Source organism: Cupressus sempervirens, chromosome 7, assembly GCF_028749045.1.
Source record: "Cupressus sempervirens isolate cs-2001-9-10 chromosome 7, ASM2874904v1, whole genome shotgun sequence".
NCBI classification, from domain to species: domain Eukaryota; kingdom Viridiplantae; phylum Streptophyta; class Pinopsida; order Cupressales; family Cupressaceae; genus Cupressus; species Cupressus sempervirens.
The window spans coordinates 194,286,912-194,296,764 of NC_143124.1; the positions used below are offsets into that span (position 1 = coordinate 194,286,912).

At 38.7% G+C, this 9,853-nt stretch overlaps 1 pseudogene; it reads right to left on the reverse strand.

Moving 5' to 3' along the window:
- Positions 1-7,909: 7,909 nt before the first annotated feature.
- Positions 7,910-8,948, reverse strand: LOC149546160 (phosphoribosylamine--glycine ligase pseudogene; annotated as a pseudogene).
- Between the last annotated feature and the right edge of the window lie 905 nt (positions 8,949-9,853).

Below are 9,853 nucleotides of genomic sequence, written 5' to 3' on the forward strand. Positions count from 1 at the left end.
TCTCTCTCTCTCTCTCTCACACACACACACACACACACACACACACACACACACATGTATCAATTCATCATCCATCTAAATATACCTTTTCTCACTCTTTATTTTTCTTCCCTAGCGTTAGTTCCCTCTATATTAAAAACAAAATATAAACTACTCTCTCTCACACATAGACAGACATGTTCCTTTCTAATTTTTCCATTAATAACCATCTCTCCCTTATATATTATGTATATAATTATTAATATTTAATTAAGACTAAAGGGGGAGGTATAATTAAATTTAGATTTAAACTCAATTTAGTATTAGAGCTAAGTCTCAATTTTGTTGGGTGAATTTCAATTTATTTAAGGTAATATTGTGATTTGAAACATTAGTTTAAAAAATATAACATAATTGTATCTCAAAACTAATTATATATAATATATTATAAATTAATATTTAAAAAAATTGATCATCCTTTCCTAAATGATGAACTTATATTAAATATACATTCAATATTGAATTGTTTTCTCTAAAATTTGTCTGTCTAACTATGCTTTGGTTAGGAATTATAATATCCTTTTCTTAGGGTTCTTATTACAGTTTATTTATCATGATTGTTTGGACCGAGTATAAAGCTAAGGTTGTGGTTGAATTAATTTATAGTTTAAGTTAATATAGAGATAGATTAGCTTAGTTAGTTTTATTATTTGAAGAAAATTATGGTTAAACTTAAGGTAAGATAAGAGTTGGGGTGTAAATTAGTGGGAAATTTTGAGTTATAGTTAGGGTTGAAAAGAATTTTGAACTTAAAGTTTAGAGTTTATTTATTGGTAGGATATATATATATATATATATATGAAAATTAAATAATTCATAGCAATAAAAATTAAAAAATAAAATTAATGTAAATGATTCATTTTTTTGTCAACCTTTTAAATATTAAAAAAAAATTATACTCTAGATTTTTATTATTTACACTTGTAAAATAAAAAATAGAAACATTAATAGTTTTATGAATAGATATAATTTAAAAAAAAAAAAAAACATTTTAAACAATATTTTTATTGATCAAACTATTTTTAAAAAAAAATTCTTAGATCAAGTATAATATCTAAAATTTAATAAAATCTTTCTATACATTTTAATATATTAAAGTCTTTCTATAGTTATTAGTATCAAAAGAATCTTTCTTACTTGTTTACAAATTAAGATCATTCTATATTGTTTTTACATATTATAATCTTTCTATTATTTTATTTCAAATTTTAGAAATATCTTTATTGTTTTTAATTTAATCTATTAGATAAAAAATAGTATAATTAGTCTATTCAAATTTTAGATTAAAAAAACTTCTACTTTTTAAATTGTAAATAATCCAACACTAAAAATAGCTAATATAAATTGATATGAATAGCGCATTTCTATAAATAATTTTTGATGAATAGTCCTTTTCAATTAATAAAATTTACTAAGATTACAATTCACAAAAAAGGGGCCAAGGGATACAAGATCACCCCACAAATGAGTTCAGATGGCCGAAGCCGAAAAAAACAACACGGCCTCAGCCAGAAAAAATTAACTATTCATCAAAAAAAAAATTTTAAGCTGCCAAGGCAGTGCCAGCAGAGGGAGGATCATCTTTATCATGAAATCCCCACGCATCAATGGGATTGTGGGCAGACTGGGAACAGTCTAGCCATCAGCAGCATCAGCAGGATTTGGGGTAGTCGCAATCTCCGCATCCTTCGTGTCTAACCGCAGAGGAGAAATTGCCAAGGCTAGTCGAAGAAACTTGCTAGAGTGCACCCATCCATGGGGACAAGCCGGGGATCGGCCAAAAGCCCACCCAAGGGGAGGAGCTGGGGACCAGCCAGAACCACCATGTGGTGGGGAAGCGGAGCGGCAATTCCAGCCGCCATGTCCACCGCTGGGAGAGCGGTAGTGGGGACCTTGGGGGTGCGGCATGTGTGAATGGCAGCCAGAGGACTGGCGTCGGGAACGGCGACTGCGGGACGAAGAGGCATCGGTCGAGGCATCTGAAGGCACTCTGGCAATGGTGCATGGAGCATTGCCCCAATGATTTAACAATTCCTAAAAGTGCGCAACTTCCAGGGCAACTTTATTAGCTTGCACCTGTATCTGCATAATGACATTGTTACAAATGCATGCCTTAGTGTACATTGCAATGTTAACATCCAAAAAATTGTGAGTGAATAAAATTGCATTCCTATCTTTCCATAGAGAAAACAAAATTTCCATCCTGAAGGTATGCCAAATTTGGGAGAACTTCTGAGGAATTCTGGGGGAATTACCCAGCGGGATCATGTGCCATGAAAAAGGTTCAAGCCTGAAAGGCTTGAAAAATCATGAATCCAGTGCCAATAATTCTGAGCACACTTGCAAAACCAAAAAATATGCAAAAAGGACTCAGGTTGACCACAGAAGAGGCATCTGGGATCAGGAACCCTAATGTGCTTGAGTCGAGGCCCTAGGGGAAGACCTTGGAAGGCAAGGCACCAAGAAAAGTGGGCAATCTTAGGTTCAGTAATGGCACTCCAAATGGTGTCGAAATGTTTTCTCCATTGAGAAAGCGAAGATTGCAAATGCCACCATTGATTAAGCGTGTCCACCATTGGAAGGTGGGGTGAAAGCCATCTGTACCCCATGTTGGGCTTATAATTGGTAAATGGAGTGGTAGGATACCACTTCCAATCATACCACGAAGGACGAACAGATTGAATCCCCACTTTATGAACTAAGTGCACAGGGATGGAAGACAACAAGAGGTCAAAAGTCTGGTGATCAGAACTAACAAGGTGATACTGAACTTGCATATCCTCCCATGACATGAAATTCATGGTGACTCTTGAAAAAATATCCTTGGTAGTGCAGATGCCACATTTAAAGAAACGCAGAGCACTGGCACCTTGAGTCTTGGCAAGAGGAGTGCCCTGGATAGCAAATAGGGGAGACCACCAAATGTTCTGTTGATTTAAGGATAGCCCATTGCGAAACTCATCACCAACCCAACGAAGCCAAGGTTTAACAGCTTCCCAGGCTTTCTAGATGCTCTTTATAACAAAAGAGCCCTGTATGACCACTGGTTCAGGCATAGTGAGAAGGTTCTGAAAACCAATCCCCTTCCACACCGGTCTGTTAGCAAGGAAGCTGAAAGAAATGCAATATCTTACTAGTATCTTCCAGGTTTCATCTCCAGAAATAGCTCTGATAATCCATTTCGTATAGAGGGCAAGGCCCTACTTTCGAGTGGGAAGTAGGCCGAGACCCCCAGATTCCCTTTGGGAGATAACAAAAATCCCAAGCAACTCTGTGAAAACCATGATAGTCAGAACCAGAGGCCCAAAGAAAATCTCTGAGCAAACGTTCTAGCTTGAGATAGGAAGCTTTGGAGGGAGCCCAATAGGAAGAATAGTACACATGGGTTGCAGCCAAAATCTTAGAACAAATCTAGAATTTACCAGCAAGAGAAAGTAGCTTAGTGATCCAATAATCAAGTTTTTCGCTAATCTTAGCAAGCACAACATTCCAAAGTTCCACAGGGGAAGCCTGGAAAGTAAAGGGAATGCCAAGAAAGTGGAAGATTTCTCCATGAGTAACCCATTTCCATTGAAACTAGCTGAGCCAAGGTGGAGTTGGCAAGAAAGACTGGCGGTAACAGAGTGTTTTATGCCATTGAATGGCAGAGCCAAAGGCTTGACAAAAAGTGTCCAGACAATTTAAAGCATTTTTAATGTTTTCTTCATCTTCAAGAAGAGTAAGAAAAGAATCATTGGAAAAATGACCATTGACTAACTAGGAGGAAGAATCAGGCAAGGAAATGCCATGGACCAGTCTTGAAGACACGGAATGAGCAAGTAAATAACCAAAACCTTCAACAGCAAGGACATAAAGTGCTGGAGCTAGCAGACAACCTTGCTTGATGGAGCGAAAAAGCCCAAAAGCTTTAGATTGCAAATTATTGATGGTGATGTAAGCATTAGCGTCACCAAAGAGCATCTCCACGGACTGAAGGAAATTGGGACCAAAACCCAGAGCCTGAAGCATAGCTAAAATGAAAGGCCATTCAATGCAATCATAGGCTTTAGCAAAATCTATCTTTAAAAAGATAGCCTGCTGCTTGGACTTACAGGCCCATTCCATACCTTCCTAGACAGCAATGATGTTGTCAAGAATATATCTGGATTTGATGAAACTAGTTTGTTCAGGCCGCACAATTAAAGGTAGCATATGGCAGATTTTGAGAGAGAGCGCCTTGGCAATGATCTTATAAGACATATTCAGAAGTGTGATGGGCCTCCAGTTGCATATGTCCTTAGGATCACTAGCTTTAGGTATGAATTTAATATTGCCTTTATTTATGATCGCTCCTTGGCTTTTAGAATGATATGCTTCAAGATAGACTTTGTGCAGATCAGGACCAATTTGCTCCCAAAGATGTTTGTAAAATTCATAGGGAAATGCATCACACTCTGGGGATTTGTCATCCGCCATGGAGTAAACTGACTCTTTAAGGTCTTGGAGGGAAAGAAGTTGCTCACAGAAAGCGTGTTGCTTGACCGCAAGGCGGTTTGGAGTAATAGCAATACTTTTTCTAAGAGCCTCCTCCTGAGCAACCGAATTGCCCTACAAAGAAAAGACGTTCTCATAGTGAAGAACAAATGCTTGCAGGATGTCGAGCAGCCTAGAAAGAACATCAGTTCATAGTTTTATCTTTTTAATCCCAACATTAGTATGACAGGCTTGGAGAGCCTGGAAGAATTCCTTCGAGGCTTTATCGCCAACCTCCAACCAGTGGAGATGGGCTTTGATTTGGGCTCCTCGGGCAGCATAGTTATTAGCAATTTTCTTATCATGGCGAAGCTTGGCAAGCTAAATTTGTAACTCCACATCAAAGGGGTTGAAGGTGAGAGCTTCAGAGGCTTTTTTGAGGGCAAGGGTGTTGGCTTCATAAGGCCGTTTTCTAAAGATAGCCAGCTGAAACTCGTAGATGCGCAAAAATCGAGCAGTTCTGGTAATGGCATCATTCCACCATTGAATCCAACCTCGATGGGAATGCGGACGTGGCTCCAAGTTTCAGACACGTTAGATCTGGGAGATGGTGGAAGCATGCAAGAACACAGATGTGTTAAGGAAGAACTAAGACTTGGCCACCTTGGGGATAGCTGTTTGCTAAGAAATGCCAAAATAAATGGGATAGTGGTCTGACAGCGTCACATCTGTCAGGGGAATGACAGGCAAATCATGATCTTCAGAAAAGGAGAAAAAATATTGCCCTGAGATCATAGCACGATCAAGATGTTTCAAAATGCGGTTAGGTCCAGCTCAAAAATTGGACCAAGTGTACCAGGCCCCGCTACCATGGCAGCGGTTTGTATTGGGATCAAAAAGACCCAATTTATGTCGCATGTAAAACTAGGCTTCTCTTTCCATAGCTGTCCAATGGAAAGGCAGAATGCCATCTTTTTTAGAGGCCACTTCAACCATATTGAAGTCCCCACACAGGACCCAAGTACTTGGCGGCAAGTTGTCAGCAAGCCAAACCCACATTTGTGCCTTTTCCATAGCATCATTGGGGGCATAAACATTAACGACTCCAAAAGAATTATTTTTAATGGAGAGCAAAAGCCAAATAATACGATGTGTGGGGTCAGAACTGTGCGAGATAATAGTAGAATGAAGGCGAGGTGACACAAGAGTAACTACACCACCTCGGCCAGCTTCATGTTGAGAAGAAAACATAACGCTATTCTGCCAAAAGAAGCGGCATGCAGCAGAAAGCATAAAACCATAAATCTTAACTTCTTGTAGGCAAAGAAAATCTAAATTCCCAAGTCTATGACGGGTATGCCAGACATAGAACTTTCTGGGGAGGTCTGTAAGAACTCAAACATTCCATGAGAGGATGTTCATGAGAACTCTTCCATATCATCCTTGTCCTCCAGAGAGGAGTAGCTATTTTGCAAAAAGGTAGAAACTGGGTGGAAGTCAGACGGGAAATCCTTTGGACTTACAGCCTGCCATTTTACCCCTGATATCTCTGCACGTCTAGGAGGACTGCGAGAATGCCTTGTTGCTGGTGGTACTATGGAAGAAACTACAAGAGGAGTACGAGCCCTAGCGAAGGGCGAGGCCCTGGTAGCCGCCTTGATCCCCTGCAAACCAGCAGGGTTTGAAACCTGCGAAACCCCTGGAACAAGTGCAATGGAAGCCACTGGCGGTTCCACGCTAGCAGGTGTTGATACTTCTGTAGAAGTAAGAGGAATCGCGATAACCGCCACATAGGATGGCTTAGGGGCCAAGGGATTTAAGGTAGGCTTGCTCTTGCGCCCAACAGTAACCCATTCTTCTTTTTTTCCTTCAGCCTATTTGACAGGCACCGCTTTAGGCTAGGGTTTGACCCTAGGCGTAGCCAAAGGGCAATCCCTGATCTTGTGTTCCACAGACTGGCACTTATAATAGGTGTTAGGTAGGTTCAAGTAAAGCACCTTCTGTGGGAAGGTTTGAGTTCCAATCTGGATTTTTACAGAATCCTTGAGATCTTTGGAAAGATCAACTTCAATGCAAACACGCCGCTGAGGGCGAGCATTAAAAAAAATTTCAGGCTCCTTGGTAACAACTTTGCCAAGGGCTTGGGAAATAGACTCAATGAAAGGCCAGCAGGGCAAGGGTAGACCTGGGAATTCGACCCATATAGGAACCCTAAGCTTTTTATCATCTGAGACAGTGAAGTCTCAGGACCATTTCTGAAAAACAAGCAGAGAAGAACGCACAGACCAAGGGCCATTGGTAAAGACCGTGTCTGCTTGCGACGGGTTAGCAAAGCAAAATAAAAAAAAACCTTTGGTAAGATTTTGCACAGCATCAAGGCGGACTCCATGAGGAGTCTAGCATTTGTTGACCCATTCTCTGAGCATAGCTTCAGGAGGAGTCCTACCAACAAAATACCCTATCAAGGTATGTTGCTCTAACCAGTCACATGCAGCATCAAATTCTTGCAAAGGAAGGATAATATCAGGATTGCCTCGTAGAAAACCTTCGGGACAAACTTGCACGGGCGTTTGTTCGGTGGCGGCGCCATGGCAATCCGAAGCAGCATCGTGAACACCAGAAACATCTGGTTCACAGCTGGCTGGAGCCATTATATCCTAACCTAAAGATCCCGTAGTAAATGCTGTATGACAAGTGCCGACAGAAGGGGAGTGCAAGCAAAGGGCCGTACACAAAAAAAATTGAAAGTTCTCATGAAGCAAGAAAACCCTAGCAGAGCGATCGTTCACCCACAACCCGTCTTCTATAAATAATTAACCGCAAGAGCTACGGTAAGTAATTTTACATAGTCTATTGGCTAAACTATCGGCTAAATTACTAAGAAAGGAATTTAATTTATATAGTTTATTTAGCACTAAGCATTTTTAATTAAATGATTACTATATTTAGTTTAAATTCGAAATGTTAATTCAATTATTATTAATTTATTAAAATAGTACTCCCCTAACAAATTTGATCCAAAATAATACTTTAGTCCAGTCTTGAAATCAGTTAGTCACTAACCAAAATTAGTAAATTGCAGTCAACTAAATGTAAAAAATTCAACTGAATGCAATTAATGTTATTATATCTTTAAGCTTTCAAAAAGCGTATCGGGGAGAAACTGCTGTAGAGTTTTTATCATAAATTAATTTCATTTTAAAGTTGCGTAAACGGACGTTTCCTCCATCGAAACGGAATGCTGTCGTCTAGATAATCAAGCATACAAACCATTTTATAGGCCCAATCAAATTCGTGAGGTTTTCTGATACATTGGTAGAAAGGAAAACTCACCATGGCTTAAAGAGAAAGAAACCAATTTTGCTCAGCCAAATAAGCAAACTGCAAAGCGTATAATATAAATAGTTTCAAACTTTTATCATGCTAATGGCAATGGAGAGATAGCTCTCCAACCAATATCCCTGCGGCAGAGATAGCTCTCCAATCAATAGCCAAACAATTTCATCAATTGCTTGATACGCCCTTTCTTGAGCCTCTGCGATATCACTACCCATGGCTGTAACACCCAGAACGCGTCCTCCCACAGCAATCATATTCCCATCTGAGTCCAATGATGTTCCTGCATGAAAAATCTTAACTTTGGGAGCTGCGAGCTCAGCCTCCTCAAGGTTCTTAATAACAGTTTTCTTTTTATAGTTCCCTGGGTATCCTTTACTTGCGAGGACAACCACCAAGGCAGATTCTTCTGCCCAATCCAACGCTACTCCACTCAATTGTCTCCTGCAAACTGCAAGAAGAATCTGCGCCAAATCTGATTTCAAGCGAGCCATTAAAACCTGACATTCAGGATCCCCAAATCTAACATTGTACTCTAGAAGCTTTGGCATGCCGGTTTTGGATTCTATAATAAGCCCGGCATAGAGTACTCCAACAAATTAACAACCCTGGACATCCATTCCCTTAACGGTGGGAAGAATAATAGATTCCATCACCACTGACTCAAGTTCCTTTGTCAAAACAGGAGCTGGAGAATATGCCGCCATTCCTCCCGTATTTGAACCAGTGTCTCCATCACCAACACGTTTATGGTCCTGTGCAGAAGTTAAGGGAAGAGCATCTTTACCATCAACAAGTACAAAAAATGAAACTTCCTCTCCTTGAAGAAACTCCTCAACAATAATTTGGCAACCCGCTGAGTCAAAAGATCTCTTTACAAGCATGGCATCAACTGCATCATATGCTTCTTCCACAGTCTCAGCCACAACTAGCCCTTTCCCAGGAGCCAAACCATCGACTTTAACAATAATTGGAGCCCCTTCTTGCTGTATATATTTTTTGGCTGGCATAAACCCTACTTCTTTCAAAAGATGACAAATGACATCAACATTTATTTTTGGGAAGCTTCCAAATGCAATTACTAACAAGCGCAAAAAAAGAGGAAGATAATGGTCACACATGGCCACCCTTAAACATCACACACTAAAGAAAGAATTAAGCTTGGGAAAAAAAAGTCAACTTTGACTATTTAACACTTTTGGTGTAAGAATTAAGCTTAATGTGTGATGTTTAAACCGTTCCTGAAAACACTTGAAATTGGGCACAACTCAAGACCAAGGCCCCAGAGAAGAGTGTTCCAGCTGCATGACTTCTAGATAATTGACCAAATAAGGATTGTAAATGCAATGAAATATTAAACCAGAAACTAATGGCACGCTCCTACAGCAGAATATTGTGCAGAATAACTCAAAAAAATTATTCCTAAGAAATCAGATTTGTAATTACATTTATTTACAGGAAACTGCGCTGCATGAGAATTTTCTAAATGCATTACTCCGGACGTAACTGTAAATTAAGTATTACGTTCCCTTGATGTATGTCTTAAGAAGAAGCAACTAATACGGATCTTAATACTGCTAATTTGGGACCAGTATCTCCATAAACGGAAACTTCTATCTTAAAATTTAGTAAAACAAAAATCATAATTATTTTCTCTTACTTTCCTAGATTACACTAGGAAACTCTTTGAAACTTTCTTCTTTTTGAAACTTAAAAATTATATTTCATTATACAAACTATCACTTATAATTTTAATTTTATGATTTTTAAAATATTTAAATTTAAAAAATTATTTATTTAGACATATTTTATTGATTTCTTTGAAACTTTTTTCTTCTCGGTCCTTATTTCACATATTTTCATATTTTAGTAGAATTTTTCAGTATTTATAATTAAATTTAGTTGTTTTAGTTAATTATTATTATTTTTTTAAATAGATATTAGGTATAGGAAGTTTCATTTTAGACTTTTTTGTGTACAACATTATTGATCTATTTTGTACCAATTTTTTATTGGCTTAGTGTTG